The 22,675-nt window shown below is 36.6% G+C and overlaps 1 protein-coding gene across 9 annotated transcripts in view; it reads right to left on the bottom strand.

Annotated features, from left to right (window-relative positions):
- DLGAP1 (DLG associated protein 1) overlaps positions 1-22,675 on the bottom strand; it is a 968,998-nt gene that overhangs the window by 887,432 nt on the left and 58,891 nt on the right. Inside the window, exon 1 of one of the 9 annotated variants that reach the window (XM_055368504.2) lies at positions 21,552-21,672. The exons of the other annotated variants lie outside the window; for them this stretch is intronic. The gene's annotated coding sequence lies outside the window, so the exon portion shown is untranslated. Of the gene's footprint in view, positions 1-21,551; positions 21,673-22,675 lie in introns of those variants that run through there. 9 annotated transcript variants of the gene reach the window in all.

The raw sequence follows: 22,675 nt of genomic DNA, 5'->3' as shown, positions 1-22,675 counted from the left end.
ACTGTCTAGAGGACTATGGAACAATGCTTCCAAAATTCGTAAGAAAACACAAACACACAAAAAGAAAGGAACGAAAAATGTAACTTAGAAATTTTATACTATACAAAGATGGCATGGAGGTGAAAAAGAAACATACCAACATTTTTTAAAAATGCAAAAACATTAAGTAATATATTTTCCATGAGTATTAATTTATTATTGAAAGTACTAGAGCTACCCAGAGATGAATGAAAAAACTATAGCACAAGATTGGCAGGGGCACTGAATTTATTCAATGGCATAACTAAGGGTAAACAAATGCAGGATTATGGCTATACAAGAGACGACAGATACTACAGGAAAAGTTGAAAAAGAGTAAAAAAATGACATATAGTTTAAAGATTCTCATTTTCTCTTCTTTAAATCTTGAGATGACATATCATTTAAATCCAGTAAATCACACAATGATGGTTTTCAGTGTGTTCACCAATAAAAAGGTAAATGTTAAGAAATACAACTTACCAGTAAAATACCAATACAATTTACCAGTAAAAAGGTAAATGTTAAGAAATACAATCACATGGTGTGACAAATAGCTAAGAAGTGAGAAAATACAATTATTTCAACATTGACCATGTTAGGGAGTGAAAAAAATACTGTCCTAATGAGATATAAGTATGGGTAACATGTCAATTTGTAGTTTAAATATATCTACCAGATTGGAAATAAAGAAAAGGAAATGGACAAATTTTAACTACATTAATAGAAAAACTGACAAGAAAAAAATAAAATATCACTTCTCTTCTGGTTATTTAGAGGATTTATTGCTTTTCAAACAAATAATTAATGCATAATTCACAAAAATAAATTTGACTCACATAATTTTGGAAGAAAATCCAGAAATTAAATTGTATTTGAGCACTCTATGATTGCGATCTCTTCTTTCTTCTACATTTTATTAGATGCAATTTTATCACTTTACCATAGCACTTTCCACTGATTTGGTAGTTTTCACCTAAGAGTTCCAAATGTGTTTTTCAGTGAAACATTAATAAATGCATGCTGATGAAGAACGAAGCTACAGAGTGACAGTCAAAGATCATACAGCAGTATTTGGATTCACTGAATTAAATTAATCCAAAAATTTTGGTCCTGTTAATACTTTTCACCCAACTTGAGCTTCAACAGGAATGGAAGTTTTATTGTTAGCATTCAATTATATACTAAGCAACCAAACATATTCTGTCTTTTATTTGCTCAGCACTGTGCCACAAAAATATATAGCTCCAAAAGCCAGTTGTCTACTTGGTGATAAATAGACTTAAGTTTTCAAAACTGAGACCAACCAACCTGAGACCAAAGCTATGTTCTTCTTTCTAAAGCAAATGATTTTCTAAGCTTCATTTGATCTACCAGAGCCTCCTAGATTGATTTGATTTCAACATTACAATGAAGAAGCAGTGGAACAATGTTATTTCACTCTCATCACTGTGAGTTTTAAACATCATAGTAGTCTGTACACACTATGGCAGGGCTCAAGATGTATCTGTGCAAAAGCCTGGTAAGTAAGAAGCAATAGAATAAAATCCTTTCAATTGAATTATGATTTGAGAGTTGAATTTATCATACTAAATGTTTTCTTCAAACAGAGTACATCCTTATTTCCAGTTAATATTTAAGACTATCCATACATCAAGCTCATTGCTTACAGATATGCAAAAACAACTGTTTTTCTCTTCATCAGTTTAAACTCACAATTTATAACTGTGATATATAGACATTTGGCAAACACAGATGATTTTAATTTATAATGCACCTCTATTTGATATATCAATATAAAAGGTAATTCTATAGATTATACAAGGAGAAGAACCTTTCAGAAGAGCTTGAAAACACTGAATTATACTTGATGACAGAAAGTATCAAATAGATACCTAAAGCCATCATGAACTTAAATAATGCTTGGCATCTATAATGGAATTATTTCAAATATAGTATGTGGGCCAAGGCACCAACCAGCTGTTAATGTCACTGGGCTCTCCTATGCAACTTACAAAATTATTTTTGAGTATATTCAGTAATTACTTTTGACACATACTCCAGTTCCATAACCTGTTCTCGTCTATCTCAAGAGCTTTCAATCTGATTACATTTTCCATGATGTAAAAGCACAACTCCCTTTGTGGAATCCACGTAGAAATCACTGAATTCTGTGTTCTTCCTCCCTTTGCTTTATCTCACATACCCCATACTGTTATTAATGGTTATTTGAATTTCAGTGGAAATAAAAGTGATCAATCTTTACTGCAACCACAGATAATAGGCATCCTAGTGCTCCTATCTCAAGGCGTGGTCTTTATCATTTATTAAGAAGGAATATCCATTAATTTAGGATATAATAGTTTTAGACAAAAGATAACTAATGTCAAGAGGAAACTTTCTACATCAGAAGAATAACTGGCCTTCAGTCTTAAAAGAACGGTCTTGTAAGAAAGTCAGGGTGTATTTCAAGAATGATTCTGAGCACTTGGTCAGTGATTCTTAATGGGTTGTGTTTCTTGCTGTAAATCCTCGGTAGAGGTGGAATTAATTTTATTTAACAGATTCATCAGGCACTTATTGGACACAGAGCAGAGCCCTGGGTTTTCAGGTGTTCAAACTTGGCATTGCACATTGGGGCACTAAAATATTAACCTAAAACCATGTGAAGTACACTTAAAATATAATTTCCTTGACAATGGTTATCTAGATTACTTAAAGATTAGGTGATCTGATGTGAGTATAACTTTGGCACAAGTTTCTGACATCATAAATTCTGAATCCATCCAGTGATTGAATAGAAAGAATTGTTCACTTCCCAACATATTAAACTTTCAAAGGTCTGTGACTCTGCCATACAACCCAGGCATTTCCAAGGGCTCGGAAGTCACTGTTATGCATTTCCCTTTCTCACACACACACATACACGCTTGCACACACAGAGTTCAGTCATAATGGCTACATTTGTGGATGATGCTCCCTCTAGAATTGGATGCACAAGGGAATAAGAAATGACCAGTGATGCACCCTGCCTCTTGCAAACTGGAGAGAGCATTTACTACCATTCTCATCCATTCAAGAAGATAATCAAGTTCTGAACAGAAAAGAACTATCATATTCCTCTAAATTCATGATTCCCAGATTCTGAGCTAATTTTCTTATGAAAATACATTGCTTAAAAATGTCAAGTATTTATAAAAACTCTAAAATGAACTTTAGTGATTGGCCATGGTTTTGTCAGTTTGAGAAAACATGGAATGTATTTTGATCTCACTGAGATGAATAATAAACATTTCCTTTCAAAGGATAAACAAATTTTATTGAAGAGCTTACACTCCTTAGGAATTTTAAATTAACTTAATCTTCAATCACTTACAAAAAAATTCTTTTATATTGTCCTTATATTGTGACATGTAAATTATTACTTTCTTATAAAATACATAATCCACACTATTGAGTAATATACACACAGTCATGATTCGCTTTGAAAAGAAGCCAAAAAAATTCTTAATAAAAATGGTGTGGGAATGGAAAATAGCTTATCTCATACACTGTTGGTGGCAGTGTAAATCAGTAGAGCCTTTTCAGAAGACAACTTGGCTGTATTAATAAAGAGTATGTACCTTTGATTTTCAAATTCTACAATTTGGAATCCATCATTTATAAGTATAATCATATATGCACAAAACTATGTTTAAGAATGTTTGTTACATTAATAATAGCATAATTACTTAACCTTTACTGAGCATGTACTTTGGAGTATGGCCAAATTAAATCCATATTACAGAATGATATGAAATCTATCTATTTTTGTCTATGTGTTTTTATATATACATATTATAAAATATATATATCACTTTTCAATCTTTTTTCTTATATATTAGAAATATTGTATATAAAATTTATATTATATATATTTGAAAAAAGTCTGCAAAGATACTACAAACTATGGTTATCTATAGGGAAGACTACTGAATGGGGGAGGTGTGGAATGGGGAAGCCAGGAAAGAGGTAAGAATAAAGGTCTTCACATTTTACATTTTATTTTTCACATTTAGTTTTGTGTTATTTACATTTAACATGTTAACTCTATCACTTTTCAATTAAAAATTTAGAAGGTATGTTAACAGGACCAATGCAATACATTATAACTTTTTAACGACAAAATCATTCTGTATAATTAAACTTAAACATCTAAAGAGTATGGTCAGGAAATAGAATTAACACTCAAATTGCGTTAGGTTTGATTGTCTTATTGGTAAGTAGGTTTGATACCTTGAGACAAAATATCAACATTTATCTTCTATGAATCTACAAACTGAATTATTAAAACCAAAATCAACAAATAAAATCAAGCTCTTAGAGTGCTTAAGAATCCGTGGTGGGGAGGCACACTACACAATTTGAAAGCACCTAAGGTGCTCCGTACCTAATATGTACTCCATCAGGGTAGGTATCTTGTCCTCTTGAGAACTTTAACTCACTACTTAATCTGAACCCATGTTATCTGTTTTTATTTCCAACTCTTTCCTAAATAGATCTTCCCTCCTAACAGCTTGGTTGTGTCACAGTTCCATAAACACCATTCCATGAACCTCATTCATTCTTACTATTTAGCTCTGCATTTAATAAACTTGGGGTTCCTCCTCAGCTAACATCCTCTCTCCTGGGAGCTCTTTGACAACTACACACCCACCACTCCCCTCCAGAGAGAGTGAGTCCCTGCTTATCCATGTTCACAGCATGTGATCTCCTGTGCCGTGTGATCACAGTTGATAGGACCAAGGGTTGATCCTTTACTCATGATCTAAACAGCTCAGATCTTCTCTCTTAATAATTTAACTAACAGAGTCAAGACTGAATCAATTACTAGTAGTTCTTGGAGCTGGAAAATCATATAGAATTGGAAACTATGGAAGCCCCAGGGGCCATGTGTACTAATTATTTAGCAGAGAGAGTCACGTTGCAGACATTTAAAAGCAGAAACAGGAACCAGGTGATGAGAGAACAAGAGAGGAGAAAACAAGAGTAGCGGAGATGGGACAGGAATAGCTGCTTTGTTCCCCAGGCTTTTTAGCTCTACTCCCAAGAAAACCCAGTGTGTCTTCATTTTCTTTGGTTCTCCAGAATACTACTGCCATCTTTTAATAAATATTTTCTTAGAGAAGCTAATTTGACAGGCTTTCTGTGTCTTAGATACCTGATGGGGAACTTCCCTTTTGACTGTCCCTATATGAATTCTACATCTTTCAAGGCCCACCCAAATTCTTCCTTTTTCTTGAATCACATGAAAAGATAAGGGCATGATGCCAGCTCATACCAATCATTCCTGAATACATCACACAAAATCTGCACCTCATAATTTAAGCTGAGATGGGAGCAACTTTCATTTGTGAAACAATGCCTTTGATAGACTATAACTCACTAGACTGAAACCTTCCTTAGGGCAGAGGTAAAGTGTTGTATTTCTTCAATAGTTTCTATAATTGGAGCACTCCAGTAGGCATTCCAGAAATATGTTAATTAAGTTGCTGAGCCCATGTTCCAAAAATATAACTGAATCTCACTCAACTGAAATAAGTAATTAAGTATAGATTCTAATATAAGGCATTGAGCCCTAACAAGAATATTTAAATGAAAGAAGAGATCCTTAAAAAGACGTTTTGTGCTAGAAAATTTAAGCCCATTTTGAAAAATGAATAAACCAATATATATTACTTAGATATTTAAAGCACATGTGGCAAGCATTAATCCCATGTTCAAAACTCAGATGCAATCTCATGGAGAAATAAAATAGAGCAAGTGAAATATTATTGTTAATGTGTTGTACTCCTTACACACAAATGTCCTTCCAGGAAAAGAATAAATGAGATAGATGAAAAAGTCAAGTAAAATTATACTCATGACTATGAATAGGACTTGTAGTTTAAGGATTTTAATAATGAGGAGTAATATCACAAACATACACTTCTTGATGATTTCCCAAATATTACTTACTGGAAAATAAAACGAATATCATTACATTTTGAAAATTATTCTTGTTACAGTTTCCACTAAAACAAAAGAAAATCACCACCTCTTCAAAATTACAATGACCTTTAACAAGTTGCCAATTTAACAAGGACTAGAGGAGAGTCCTGGGCATTTGCCCTTGACTGCAGAATGTAAGTCTACCAATAAATAAAAATGGAGGGTAAAGACTCATAGAAGAAAGGGAGTCAGATATTAACACATTTTTTCCTTTGCTTTCTACTCACAAATCACTCCCTTTCCCCCTTTACTAAAGATGATCTATGTGAAGGTTGGTTACTTCTACACATGCTCCCAGTCTCAAGAAGCATACCAAGCTGAGCGCTTAAGGGATATAATGGAGAATAGAATCTAATCTAGCAGATATTCACCATAAACTCTCTTTTAATCTTTACCAAACTCTGACTTCCTATCTGCGCACCCCGTTCTGGCTTTGCCATATCATTAATATGTTTCCCAGAATCTTAACTCTCGGCTTGTATACTAATTAACGAAACTCATCTCCTTCACTCAGACACAGCATTGATGAGATACATCTTTGTCATTTGATCCACTGTTCCAGCATCAGGACTCAGACTCTCTTGAGATATGTTCCAGAAGGCAGCTTAATGATGCAGCTGCCAATTTGGTTCTCCACTGGTACATACATGTGACTTCCCTCCCTATTGACCTGATTAAAGCAGATGTATTACAGTGTGAGGCACACCCTATTTTCACGTTCGAGGAGCTTTAGCTGACAATCAAGAATACTCATTTAATTTATTTCCAACCAACAATCATTAATTTCCAACTGGCTTATCATACATAGTATCACCCAGGTGGTTAACACTATATATTTTATAGTTAACGATTCAAAATGGTTGAAATAGAGATGATTAAAAAGACTTCCCCATGTTAAAATTATTGTGCTTTTGCTCCCTAAAGCCTAGAAGTTTGACTTTGTATGGCCATTCTTCTATCTATTGGAGTGGGCCTACAACTGTTTTCAGGATGATTGCATGATACACAGACAAATAGATAGATATAAAAAATGAACAATCTGATAACTATTCAACAGTGAAGTGCATTTACATCATATAATATAAGCAGAATGATGCCCAGTTGATAAAAGCTATAGGGAGCATATTTCAAAAGAATCAGTCCTCAGGTAATAACTGATGAATCTTCTACTTACTCCAAAATCTTCAAAAATAATCTTCTATGGAATAAAGTAAAAGTATCTAGATGGGTATCACTAATTATGCTGTCTGTTGTTTCATACTTAAGATGTGTTTCTTACCTCCTTTCTAACAGTCTGTCCTGCTTTTCCTTTCTGTTAATTCCATGTTCTAGCAGATTAAGAATCTGACAAAGGAGTCCCCCATTTCCTACTCCTTTGACATTTAACCTTCCTCTCTCTCTAACATGTTTGTTCAAATCCTATTCAGCCTTCAAAGCCCAACTAAAACATCACCATGTTTAGGAGATCTTTCTTTTTTTTTTTTTTTTTTTTTTTTTTGAGACGTAGTCTTGCTTTGTCGCCCAGGCTGGAGTGCAGTGGCGCGATCTCGGCTCACTGCAAGCTCCGCCTCCCGGGTTCACGCCATTCTCCTGCCTCAGCCTCCCGAGTAGCTGGGACTACAGGCGCCCACTACCATGCCCGGCTAATTTTTTGTATTTTTAGTAGAGACGGGGTTTCACCGTGTTAGCCAGGATGGTCTCGATCTCCTGACCTCGTGATCCGCCCGCCTCGGCCTCCCAAAGTGCTGGGATTACAGGCGTGAGCCACCGCGCCCGGCCGGAGATCTTTCTTGATTTCTTCATACTGATAGGCTCTCTTTCCACTCTAAGGTTCCAGGCACTTGCTTATTGTATTAGTCTGTTTTCATGCTGCTGATAAAGACATACCCGAGACTGGGTAATTTATAAGAAAATGAGGTTTAGGACTCACAGTTCCACGTGGCTGGGGAGGCCTCACAATTATGGTGGAAGGCAAAAGACACGTCTTACACGGCGGCAGACAAGAGAGAGTGATAGCCAAGTGAAAGGAGAAACTTCTTATAAAACCATGAGATCTCATGAGACTTATTCACTACCACAAGAATAGCACGGGAAAGACTTGCCCCCCATGATTCAATTATTTCCCACTAGGTCCCTCCCACAACATGTGGGAATTATGGGAATTACAATTCAAGATGAGATTTGGGTGGGAACACAGCCAAGCCATATCTCTTACATTTATCTAATTGTTCTTATGTCACCCAGTAGAGTGGAATGGCTAAGAGTCAGACTCTGCAGTCAGATGCAGCTGGAGTCCCATTCCCAGCACACCTCACTAAACTTTAATTTCTTCATATATATAATGAGGATAATTGTAAGAGTTACCTTGCAGCATTTTCAAAATATTAAGTACTCAATAAAGTTTAGCCATTATTAGATATTTTAAAATTATGCATTATGGTTGTCAGCACTTATTTCCATATTTTGAAATTTTTTCTCTAAGAAAAATCTACTAATTGACCATGAGAAAAAAAATAACTGGGGCCAATAAAAACAGCATTACGCTTTTTTTTTTTTTTTTAAGTATTACTTCTTGGTATGAAACTGTTTTGGAAAGTTCCTTACTCTGTAACTAATAAAACCACTGGAACAAATTTGGAGGACAATCAATTACTTTGCAATTAAAAAAACCTATCTTTTGTATATTTCAGGTCTTTGGCTCCTGGGTTTAAATAAAATATTTACTTGCTAACTCTAAAAGATAGGAATGCTAATTCAGTTTTTGGAAAAGGCTATATGAAAAATGAAACCTTTTCTGTATTCTTTGTTTTATATTTCATGCTATCTCACATGTATACAATTCTCACTTCAGTATACTACTTTAGGCATAATAAAGATTTAAGAAAGATTTATTAAATGGGTCTCCTGAAGTTGTTTAAATCAAACACGAATTTGACCCTGCAGTTCAGCAACATAGGTTAAATGGCCACACACTAGATTACTTGAAAGCCAGGGCAACTAAGAACCTTGGAAACCAAAGAATGTGTATAGGGCCAGCTAGTGTATCAGTAACTGCATTTAGAATTCACAGAGGATAACCAGCCATGTCTTTCCACTACATTATCTTGCCTAATAGAGGTCAAATGACTGATCTGCCTGCTAACAGAGTTTAGCAAAGGAATCAGAGGTTAATTACCTTCACTCCTTTTTACAAAAGCTAAATGTCCTAAGAATTACTGCATCATTATCCAGATAGAACAAAAGCACAAACAAAACATTAAAACATTACCTGCGGAATAATGTTCTAATATTCATTTAACTGAAAGGTCATTATCTCTAGAATTTTAACTTTTAAAATTCAACTACTGTGCAAGCATATTTATTAATGAGTAAAATAATATGTACTTAAACTCAAAATATTTAGTACATTAATGGGATTTTCATGGTTTTCATTAGCATTCATTTTCCTTTTCCTTACATAATTAAATTTTGAAAATATAGTCCTAATAAAATTGGCATGTAAGATATCTCCCTCTAGTTTACTGGCAGGAGCTTGTACTAGAAACAGCATTAGACAGGGAGATAAGAGACCTGGGTTTTAAACCTATCAGTTACTGAACAAGCTCTGTATGCACTCAGACAAAACCGAGTATCCTTGCTTATTAAAAAAAAGGGGATGTTTACCTATGAGAATCAAGTAGAATTGCTTTCTGACTATGCTATGTAGAATACAAAGTGATTAAACATCACAGATTATTATACTTCCTTTTGATAACCCACATAATATGACCATGTGACTGTTTTAAGTAACCAAATGGAGAAAACACAAATATCATGATATTGAAGGAAAGAAGCAGAATTGTTCCATCTCCATTTGAACCTACTCTACTGGCACATCTAATCCACAAGTTTGAGGATGAGATTAAGTGCAACCATTTCAATGGCTCCTACCAAATAAATAAAATAACTCTGGATCAATTATCCAGACTCAGGGAAATGGAAAAGATTAGTGTAAAACACCCTTTCACTCTGCTAATAAGATGTACAAAAGTCAAAACAGCTTCCATACACTACGGTAATGTCATAAAATGGTAAATTGAGCCATGCGACAAGCAATTTCATCCTCTCAAATAACTTTGGTCAACAGCAACGAGACTTACTCCTAAATTGAGTGCTAATGACAGAATCAAAGATATTATTCAATATTCTATCTGATGGACAATGAAAAGTAAATGTTTAACCTACCTAATATCGGCTCTATCCAAGTTTCTTAGGGTCCAGGGAGGACATTTGCAGAGCTAAATTTTCATTGTGAAGGCAACTGCACACACTAAGTCTGATTTCGAAAGATCTCTCTTCTCAGAGAAGTTATTAATATGTTGAAATTTATTAGACTAGCACCTGGATCTTAGTAAGTGCTCAGCAAGTTGAGATCCTCATAATTATTATTATTACTGATCTGATAACCATCTTTGTGTTCATGTGGAACCATCCAGTCCACTTTGATGACAGAATGTAATAGCAGGGATTAGTTCATTTTCATACACCATATCTTGTTCATCAAAGGAATTTTATTTTTCATCTTTGGAAAACAGGTTGAACCTTTTAAGAGCAATAGTGTGAGTTTTCCTTTGTTATTTTTTAACATCAGGGCTAACTCTAGATCAAATACTCTCTCTATATTTCCTCATACTAATATAGCTGAATTTACCCTATCCTCATTTATCATTTCAACAATCAAAAAGGTCAGAATGCCGACCAATCGAGAAAGACTACCTAGCCTATCTGAAGGCTAGACCCTGTAATTTCACAGGCAGTGTCCTCTCAGAATACTATTCTATTGCTTTTTATTATTAGAAAACAAACAAAAATCTAACTATCTTATTCACTGACCTAGTAAACATGAACAACCCCAAATTTTCCATTAACTGACATTAGAAATTAGAATATCTTTGATGCTTTGTTGGATTCATCCTACATCTTTGCTTTCAAAGTTTTTCCGACCCCTGCTCCTTTTCTCTCCACTCCCTTTATCTTCTTTGCTGATTCCCAACTCCACTGTGGCTGTCATGCCTCCCTAATGCCTGCAACAGTGCCTCGTTGCCATGGAAATAATCACTTTAAAAAACAATACAATACAATACCATAAGTAATAATGAAAGCTTAGGCAGGCTGTACAGTAGGAAGGGAGGGTAGACTCAGAAACAGAACCCAGACTTACTGACACTAACAACTACTCCCTTAATGTAGTCCTTAGATCACTAGATTCCTCTCTTATTTTCACTCTCATTTTCATATACATACTCTCCGATGATCTCAGGCAGCATATAGATTTTGAATAAAGAAAATGCCAAAGTAGCAGTGAGACAATGAAACTTGTTCTATAATTATTTGAGATCATAGCTAGTGTACAACCTGTATGTTCAGGAAAAGTTAGCCCTCAAAATGCCTTCCTCAGACCCCCTGAAATCTGGGTCAAAATGGTATTAGATTGGATATTTGTTTTTCATTCTTTTTTAGTTACATCATCACAATACTTTCATTTTTTTTCCCATACCTTAGCAGAAAACTCTGTTGTTGATCACATCTGATTTGAGAGATGCAGATTGCTGGTTGCTGCCAGGAATAATGTGTCACATTATATAAATAAATAAAACAAGAGCCATGGGAATGAGCAGTAGGCACCTCACAGAAACCACCGGGTAGCATCCAATTGACAGGCTGTTCTAGGAAAAGAAATCTACAGATTCAGGGCTGTCACCATCCAGAGACTTCTAAAACAAGATACATAATACAAATACACACAAATATAATACATTGGAAAGTAAATTTATTTTTTTACATGTTACTTTCATTGCTTTAGTTATGAATAATTTCATAGTAGTGGTGGAGCCATGTGGAACCCAGTTAGAGTAAACATGCCTGTAAATTGACACTAATGTTATGCTGTTGTTGAAATCATTTTTGTAGAGAATATGAACTTTATGTAGGTATTTAGAGGAAAGCTTATGAAAGCTTTTCAAGCACACAAAAACACAAGGAAATATATGGAATGAGAACTGGGACTTTAAGAAGCTGCCTCGAGGATTTAGAAAATGGCCTGGTGTGGGCTAAATGAAGTGTCACATTTAAGGGTCATTTCCTCAACAAACATTTGAATGTGTTTGTGACAAGGGATTGCTGGGGGCTGGGGAAGGGGTGGCTGCAATGATAGCTATGACTTCTTCTTATGTCCCCATACTAATATAGCTAAATTTATCCTATCCTCATTTATCATTTTGACAATCAGAAAGGTCAGAATGCCAACCAGATCGAGAAAGACTACCTAGCCTATCTGAAGGCTAGATCCTGTAATTTCACAGGCAGTGTCTTCTCAGAATAGTATTCCATTTCTTTTTATTAGTAGTAGACAAACAAAAATCTGACTATCTTATTCACTGACCTAGTAAACATGAACAACCCCAAATTTTCCATTAACTGACATTAGGGACTCAAACATTCCATCAGGAGATTATAGTCCACTGGATATGGCAAATTATCAAATATAACTATAGTCCATCATGATTCATGTCACATTAGCTATATGTAGAAGCAAGAGTGACAGTGATGTAATAGTTTTAAGTGAGCTGTAGTTGTATAGCCAATCGACCTGTCCAAGGTCAAAGAGCTGGCTCAGAGTTAATACAGGTGATAATGGGAAAATATGGGCATGAGTTTTCTTAGGTCTATAGAGTAATGAGAAAGATCACATACGCAGAGTATTTAAAAGGAAATAGGGATATGGGCAGCAACTCTTTTAGAGACCTTTACAAACTGACTGTCTGGGAGAACAACACTCTGAGGCCCAGGTATGTGAGAATGAAAATAAGCAAACAGAAAGTAGGGCTATGTTTAGAATGGAGAAGATGCTGGTTAAAGCAAAAGAAATGAGGCAAAGAAAGAAAGATAGGAGAGCATCAGGTTGCACAATAGGGATAATTAGGGTATAAAATCTGTGGAGCATGACTGTTTGGGGTGAAAGAGAAATGTGGCCTCTATAATATTCTGAGATAAGTAAGAGTAAACTACCTTTCTAAGTCACTTGCAATGAAACAAGATTTAAGTTAGTATGGGGATGATGCTGTTATTCTTCAATATTTAGGGACCACCCATTGTGTTCTAAATACCTAAACCCTCATTGGAATTGTAATAAAAACCATGGGACTGGATGAAAAGTATAAGATGAAGAAATGAGGGAGCAAGGTTGAGTGAAAAGGTAGGCAATATCAATCAGTCAAGAGGCATTTATTAAGCCTCTATAACAAACACACCTGCACAGCATTTTGCTAGATTCTTTGGGGAGTAAAAAAAGAATTTAATAGTCTGATTGGGAAATAAGCCACATTTGAGTGAAAATAAACCACACAAGGCTATACATAAGTAATTAATGTAATAAAGATTTAAGCTGGGCCATATATGTGACCAGACGATGATTTTAAAATGTTATTATAAGTAATTGTGATGGAAGTATATTGCTTAAATGGAAATAAATACACTTCATTTTAATTTCATGAATATTATGCTGCTTATTCTAGGGCATACTTCTAATTACGTCTCTTGCTCATAAGAACAAACTGTCTTCTGCACTATCTCTAAGTCCAGTGCTTTCTCTATGACATTTTGGGGGACAACTAAGCTGTCTAGAATAAATGCACATACAGCAGAAGGGAAGAATGAAGAAGAAATGCAGCTGAGGAAGTTAAGTAAAGAAAGGCACAGGTTTGGGAGGCCGAGGCGGGCAGATCATGAGGTCAGGAGTTCGGGACTAGCCTGGCCAGCATGGCGAAACCCCGTCTCTACTAAAAATACAAAAATTAGTCAGGCATGGTGGTGTGTGCCTGTAGTCCCAGCTACTTGGGAGGCTGAGGCAGGAGAATCACTTGAACCCGGGAGGTGGATGCTGCAGTGAGCTGAGATCACACCACTGCACTCCAGCCTGGGTGACAGAGACTCCGTCACACACACACACACACACACACTCTCTCTCTCAAAAGGCCCAGGTAATGAAGTGTCTCTTTTGCCAAGCTCAGGAAATTGGACTGTTCTCTACAGGGACTGAGTGCCTAGTGGGGAAGAATCGGGGTCGGCAGTGTGGAGGATGGAGTGGAAGCTAGGCATAAACAGCTTCATATTTAAATCTTTGCAATATTTCAAGAGAGAAATGAGGCTCTGAATTAGGGTAAGGGCAATGCTAAAGAGTGTTAAGAAATGCAGCAGACAGGACACAGTAAAGTAAAACATAGAGAGGGGAAATTCAAGAATGACACTCAAGTTTCTGATTAGAGGATGGTGAAGCTAATGACCAAGAAGGAGACGGTTTTGAAGGAAAAAATGGTTTCAGTTTTGCACATGTGCCTGTGGCACATCCATAGGGAAATATGCAGGAGGTAGATTGATATGCAGCTTGGAACACAGGAGACATTCCTTCACCTGGAGACACTAGAGCTAGGGGTCATTAGTGAAGAGAGCCATTGGAGCTGCGGGAAAGGGTGAGCTTGCCTAGAGGGTACATATAGTTCAGGAATAGAACCATTAGGACAATGGCATTTAAGGAGTGGGTAAAGGCAGAAAGAAATTGGTGAAGAAAAATAAGCAGTCATGTTGTACTGAAACTATTGCAGGTAAGATGCCCAAATTTTTCTTTATCACAGTCTTTACTAACTTCAGACTTCATATTAGGAAGGAAAACGTTACTCTCCCCCACCCCCTGGCTATTACTTACAGCCAAAGACATCTTAACTGTAAAGTATCTAATATAATTTTAACAATTATCTCATATATGTATCAGGAAAGTAACAACCACAATGAGATATCACCTCACACCCATCAGGTTGGCTACTATCAAAACAAAAACAAAAAAAGAAAATAATGTCAGTGAGGATGTGGAGAAACTGGAGCCCTTGTCTACTGTTGACGGGAGTGTAAAATAGTACAGCCACTCTGAAAAAGTTTGGCAGTTCCTCAAAATATTAAAAGTTGAGTTGTCATAAGATCCAGCAGTTCCACTTCTGGGTATATGGCCAAAAACATTGAAAGCAATGTCTTGAAGTGACACTTGTACACCTATGTTCATAGTAGCACTATTCACAATAACTAAAAAGTGGAAGTAACACAACTGATCATTGATGGATGAATGGATGAACAAAATATGATATATAGAAACTATGAATTATTATTCATCCTTAAAAAGGAAGGACATTCTAACACATGCTACAACATGGATGAACCTTGAGAACATTATACTAAGTAAAATAAGCCAGTCACAAAAAGATGAATACTTTATGATTCTATTTAAATGAAGTGTCTAGAATAGTCAAATTCACAGCAAGAGAAATAAAGTAGAATGATGGCTGCCAAGGGGTACGGGTAGGGGAAAATGGGGAGTTGTTTAATGGGCATAGAGTTTCAGTTTTGTAAGAGGAAAAATTTCTGAAGACTGATTGCACAAAAATATGAATGTACTTAACACCACTGAACTATACACTTAAAAATGGCTGACACGGTAAATTTAATGTTCTGTGTAATTTACTACAATGGAAAATTGTATAAAGCAACTGAATGGTGACAGCAAAAACAGATTGACTGTAGAATGATTTTCTATGATTGGTTAAATTAAATGATTTTTATTTTCTTCTTTATCTTCATGGATTATCCAAAATTACTACAATGGGATGTGTACCTTTTATAGTCAAAATAGAAGTTATTCCAATGAACTAGTTCACACTACCCATTATATGCAAATTGATGTACATCTCCAATGTGCTTTCAGAGCAACTGCATTATTCTGTTATATTCTGTGTCATGAGTTTGCTGTTGGCACACAATGACGTCTATTAAGATGCACATCAATTACTATCACCTGCAATTAATGCATAGTTTAAATATTACTGGTGAATAGTCTTCATTATTAAATCTAGATGTCTATTTCCTTCATGTTTCTAAGATACTTCTACTTCAAGATTAATTCATTTAATTTAACTGAACATCAGCTACATGTAGGGCACTGTGTTAGTCTCTCCAGTGGCTACAGGGCTAAATGAGGTATGGTTTTTGATCTTAAGAAATACATTCTAATGGTGTATTGTATTGTTCTCCAAAATATTCTCTGCCCTTCCTTATGGAAAGAATATATGTCCCCATACCATATTGGCCCATAACAAATTGTGTGAAAAAAAAAAGATGTATTCCTCCCCCTTTTTTCTTAATTAATAAACCTTATGTTTTTATAGCAGTTTTAGGTTCACAGGAAAATTGAAAGAAAAGGACAGAGTTCCCATGCACCCCTGTCCCCACATGTTCACAACACTATTGACATCCCATATCACAGTGGTACACTTGTTGTAATTGATGAACCTCTATTGACACATCATTATCACCCAAAGTCCACAGTTTCTACATCAGGGCTCATTCTTGGTGTTGCACATTCTACCAGCTTTGAAAAATGTATAATGACATGTGTCCACCACTGTAGTATCATACAGAATAGTTCCACTGCCCTAAAAATTCTCTGTGCCCAACCTATTCATCCTTCCATTCCTCCTAACCCCTGGTGACCACAAATCCTTTTACTATCTCCATTGTTCTGACATTTCTAGAACGTCATACAGTTGGAATCATACAGTACATAGGCTTTTCAGATTATTTTCTTTCACTTAGTATGGATTTAGTTTCCTTCATGTCTTTTTGTGGCTTGATAGCTGAATAATATTCCACTGTCTGGATGTACCACAGTTTATCCATCCACTGATGGAAGACATCTTGGTTGCCTCCCAGTTTTTGGCAATTATGAATAAAATTTCTATTAAAATCATAGGCAGTTCTAGAGGCCCCTTTTGGACAAAGCTTTGAGATCTTTAACACTGTTTTTCACAGTTCCTCCATGTTCTCTTTTGTCTCTGACCTGTAACTGGAAGTGCTCCTCTTGGGCCTGCTCCATCAGCCTGCGCTCGTCTTGGAAGAAAGAAGCTTGGTACGGTCAGTAGTACAGAATGGTCATATACCTTAAACACATTGTTACCTGAATTTAACTTAGCCTATCCCGATTGACACATATGATCAAGTCCAGTGTATCCCTTTTATATAAATTTGCTTTAAGCCAGATAAACATAATCTCCCAGAAGAGCTTATCTATGTCACAAAACAGACATACATATTTCCCAAGGAAGATGCTCCTCCTGCAATCACTTTCTCAAATGCAAGCATTTGTTTTTCAACAGCACTGAGCAGGAGGCCTCTGCAACTAGGGAAACTCAGCTGGGTCACTTTTCCCACCCTTCCTTCATTTAATAAAAATGGCAGAGTCCAGCTGCGGAAGATGTGCTCAGGAAGTTTGCTTTCTTCATCCTGCTTTTGCCTTTGGCCAGTTTGACCCACGGTGGGGTTTCTTAATTTCTAGCATCTCAATTTCTTGCTTAAGAAATAGTCCTATTTACCTATTTCACCATCCTCTAGTGTTCACTCAGTGGTTATTTCTTTGCTACCTCAAATGCTGAGTAATATTCACCCCAATCCATAGCTGGCTGACACCTATTTTTGGGGACTTCTGTGGTACTGATTGGTGAAGATCCCCTTAACTTGAAGGAAATTGAAGAAGCGACTACATAGCCCATAACATCCCTTTTGAATTCCAGCTTGCAATTTAAATAACCTGGTCCTTCCTAGAAGCATAAACCTTCGGGATTGCTCAAGTAGAAATACTGACTTTTATTTTGCCTCTTGGTCAGACAGATCCACACCCTTTGTTAAGGTATGCTCCCAGAAACGCATGTTCTTGGGCTAAACATTTACCTCATGGGAGCCAAAGGAGTTTCTGAATGTCTCCAGAACAGTAGTTTACCGTAATGGAGAAGCAGTCCAGCTTCATTCCCTCCACATCTACACATGGCTTTGATACCGTACCCTCTTTATTTGGTCTAAAAATATTTTTAAAGAAAAAAAGTCACACTACAAAGGCGATTGAGGTAGTTGGTTTTTAATCAGTTACTGATTTGTTGTTGTCACTTGTTTTGGTTAGAAACCCTTAAAAGGAGAAATTCAACTGATGGCTCTCTTCTCATGAACCGAAAGTTCAATTTCCCCTGACGAAAGTGGGTCAAGGGAAATGAAACCAGTTTCCTCCTGATTACTAGGTCATAAAAAACGGATTCCAGAGCCAGCAATCGCCACCAGCAACCCAGATGGGTAGCCCAAAGCCTGTTGAGGGGCAGTTGGTAGGCAGCACAGCCTGAGATTCATGGATAGAGACCTCCTGCTTCACATCATTATGGTATGTTAGTGGAGGAGCTGCTCATATCCAGGTGGGACTTCTCTGCCTTCCCTTAGGAAGCTGCATGATCTTTTCACTTATTGTTTGATTGGGCCCTTAAAATGTGAGTGAAAATACACCAGAATTTTCCCATGAAAGGTTAACAAATTTCTAGGGGTCCTCATTATAGACCATTTAATAATGTATTATTTATTCTGAGGCTGTATCCAAGTTTCAGATGCTCCAAGAAAAAAAAGGAATTTGATCTTGTGTCATAATACACTTTAAAAAATGCCTTCTTGAGGACAACTAGTTAAAAGAGAGTGCTGCTAGGTCTCTTCCCTTGGCTGATCCACCTACTCAAAGTTTAAAGGCTCATATAAGACAGGAAGCTTTATAATCTACTAAACTCTGTAATAACCGTACAGTCTACAGTGATTGTAGGCCCATGGATTTAAACATCATTTTATATCCCTAGGCCAAGTCTTACTTCTGAGATCCAGCCTCACATTTCAAACTGTCTGCTTGGCATTTTCACCTGGGTGTCTCAAAGACGCTGCAAACTTAGAATGAGCAAAATAAAACACTTGAGTCCTGATGCCCAATTGGTCCCAAATCTAGCCTTCTCCTTTTTAGGATATGGCACTCCCGGCCAACCATTCCAACCAGAAATGTAAAAGTCATCTTTGTTCCCTCCCTCTCCCTCACCCTCATGCCTTATACATAATCCATCAGCAAGCCATATGTACTGTATTTCCAAGATACATAAGGAATTGATATACATCCTCTGCCATCAACTTGAACTAGACTTTCATCATCTACCACTTACAGCAGCCCTCACGTGGTTGTCAAATTCCTACAGTTGGTTTCTTTCCAGCAAAATAAATGATCTTCTTAAGACATAAATTAGATTTTGTCACTTGCATACTTGAACAATTTTGTTGATTGCCTTAAAATAGAATAAATAAAATAAAACACTTAAAATAAAATCCTATCTCCTTACCGCAGCCTATGAAAACGCTGTCTACCAAGACCCGTATTTATTTGCATACCTAGACTCCTCTTCTATCGTACTCCATGCCTCTCTCTCTCACTATGCTTCAACCACAGCCATCTTTTTGTGTTTCCCCATTTGGTGAACATGCCAGTCTCTTTCCCACGCAAGAGCCTTTTCACACTCTCTGTACTCCACCTAGAATGGACTCTACCTCTAATTTTTCAGATGGTTGATTCTTTGTCACATTTGGGTCCCATGTCAAATGGTACTTTCTTCAAGAGGCATTCCTTGACCTATCTATTTAAAATGGCAACCCCTCCCATTATTCTGGATCTCAACCATAGTTTGTTGATGTAGCTACACCATAATTTGTAATGAAATTTTCGTTGGTATTTGTCTGATTGCTTTTGTCTCTCCTGCTGGCACATGAACTCTACATCTGTTTTACTCTTTTACTCAGCTGGAGTCTCCCTTATCTAGAACAGTAGTCCCCAACCCTTTTGGCACCAGGGACCGGTTTCATGGAAGACAGTTTTTCCACAGACCGGGGGCAGGGGTGGTTCTGGGATGAAACTGTTCCACCTCAGAAAATCGGGCATTAGATTCTCATAAGAAGTGTGCAACCTAGATCCCTCGCATGTGCAGCTCACAACAGGGTTTGCGCTCCTGTGAGAATCTAATGCCGCTGCTGATCTAACAGGAGGCGGGGCTCAGGCGGTAATGCTCACTCACCCATGGCTCACCTCCTTCCTGCTGTGCGGCCAGGTTCCTAACTGGCCAGGGACTGGTACTGTCCATGGCAGAGGGGTTGGGGATCCCTGCTCTAGAACAACTAATACATAGAAGGTATGTAATAAATATTTATTGAATAAATGAATACAAAAGTAGCTATATGGCTAAACATAATAAGGTGACAAGAAAGTTTCTGCATATGTGAAGACAAACAGAAAAAGAAGAAAGCCACTGTCAGGACGACTATGAGTTCCATGAGCCTTGAAAAAACGTATTCATTCACTAGATGACACGGATTTCGCTTTTGCTAATAAGTGGGCACAATTCTAATCAGTATCAATTATCAAATGTCTACTGTTCTTTAATGAGGAAGAAACAAGAAGCTATTGAAGGTGTGTGAGATAAGAATTTAAGAATAAATTTCCTTTTGCTCTATTCACTATTTCACTGGCATTTTGAAAGAACTTACTTCAAACTAAGTAATTGTTCAGGTGACAATATTTAAACAATAACATAAAAATCCAGAAAAATGCACATCTACTTGGAAGGATTCCCTTGGAGAAGAATTTGGGGGAAAAAATCCCCAAAATAGAATGCCTCTAATCACTGGGTTTAATCGATTTTTGGAATAATTAGCCTAGTTAATTATTTATGAAAACGTAGGTTTTAAATGAAAACTACAGTTTATTGTTAAAATATATCTTCTTTGTAATACAAATTCCTATGCCAGTGAATCAGATAATTAATTTTAAATAGGTGGGAACAAACCTATTTTTAGAAATCAAGATTTTGATGATCACGGAAATTAGTAAGGTTCTTATGCCAATAGTGATATTTTTAGATCTGTTTTCTCTTAAAGAATTTCATAAATTGCTTTACAGAGTTTCAGTTCTTGTCTATTGAAAATAAGGCATGCTCAGCCTGCACAAGTGAACATGAGACAGCTCAGGAATACCTTCATTCAGCCCTACTGTGCTAAATGAAGCCATTTGGTACTGAAAGTTAGTAGTTACCCAGAAATAAAATCTTGCTCAGAATAGTCAGAAAATGCTGTTTGAACAAAGGAAACAAGTAACAGTCCTTAAAAATTACCCAGACATTTCAATGTTAATTTTCCAGTTTCTGATTTTTCAGACTTTCCTTTGAGTTTTATGCCTAATTTTGAAGTGTTCCAACACAAAACACAAGTTGTAAAAGAAATAGCACATTGCATTGGGAATTCTTTACCTAAGTTCACATTTTCCCCTATTGACATACAAAAGAAAAAGAAAGAGAAAATAAAATTCCAAATGGGTATTAACTTTTACGTAATATTTTCTTTTTCCTTTTTATATCCCTGTTACTATCTCTAAAACATTGGGGAGGTAAGTATCGCTTTTCTCTGGGTCAAAAAAAATCAAAATAAACTTAACAAAATCAAATAGGGGGTACAAAGTAAAATCAAGATTTTTGCCTTACTTTTAAAATTATTATCTCTAGCATCTACCTCAGTACGAGGGCTCCGTGTATTACCTATAGCCAGAGACTGATGGCTTCCTAACCTGGGAGACCTGCTGGCCATTCAGCTGGTTCTCTGTAAAGATCTGCCATTCATTAACATGCAGGGGTGGAGACGGGTGAAGGAAAGATGAAACGGTGTTTTCTGGTAAAAGTAAATAAACACAATACACATCTTTTGAGAGCCAAGTAACATTTTTCCAACCTAATGATTTTTGAATACAAGCGTTTATAACAGAATCTACTTAAGTCAATACCCATTAAATAATAAAACTCCTAATTTGTGAGAGAGAGGGGACACGCTAGACAGCCTTGCTGGAATACCAGAAAGAAATATAAAAACATTCATAATCAAATGCCCAAGTAATGCTGAATGCGGGAGCTGCAGTTAACATGTTCCTAAACCCCATGATAAAGACAAATTCAACATCACTTACATTCTGACACTAGACCATGGGAAAAGTGACAGAGTCTACCTGAAGAAGACCCAGGGCCTCCTCAACCCAAGAAATATGCACCCTGTAGAATACAAACATATGAAGGAGCATCCACTAACAGAGATTCTAACTCCACCGGCTGCGGGCACAGGGAAAGCTGGAGTAATTGGCTGTAGATGTTTGAAAGATACTGTTAGTCTTTTCCAGATGGATTTGCCTCTATGACTTAGTAAGAGCAAATACAAATTTAACATTCAATCCCCAGTCCGAGGAAGAAAAGTGTAAAGAAAGGCAGAGAGCAGCCAATCGATGAAGTTTCCACATCCAAAGGATGTTCAACAAAGACACAAAGACCATGATTCCAAAAGGTTCATTAGCCCCACTTTGTAAAAGAATATGACCACCAGGAAATCCAGCATAGAATTCCACAGCCACTCCAATGACATGGACAGTAGCAACTCTGCAGTAGAAGTGTCCTTCATGATGATGAGGACCCAGAGTTTATCCAAAATAGCAAAATTAAAGAAAGAAATTGGGTTATTCTCACGAATTACGGTTTTCTGCTACTCTGAAGTCCAAGAGATAGGAAGGAAAAAGTCTTTCCCAGGAATCAAAGTACAGGGAAGGTTTCCTGTAGATAAACCATGTGGAGCTGAGTAGTGCTGGGTATTGGGGCTCTCTGAGAGGAAGCCACATGTTCTT

This window comes from Gorilla gorilla, chromosome 17 (genome assembly GCF_029281585.2).
Source record: "Gorilla gorilla gorilla isolate KB3781 chromosome 17, NHGRI_mGorGor1-v2.1_pri, whole genome shotgun sequence".
Taxonomy (NCBI): Eukaryota; Metazoa; Chordata; class Mammalia; order Primates; family Hominidae; genus Gorilla; species Gorilla gorilla.
This window is presented reverse-complemented; position numbering and strand designations above follow the sequence as displayed.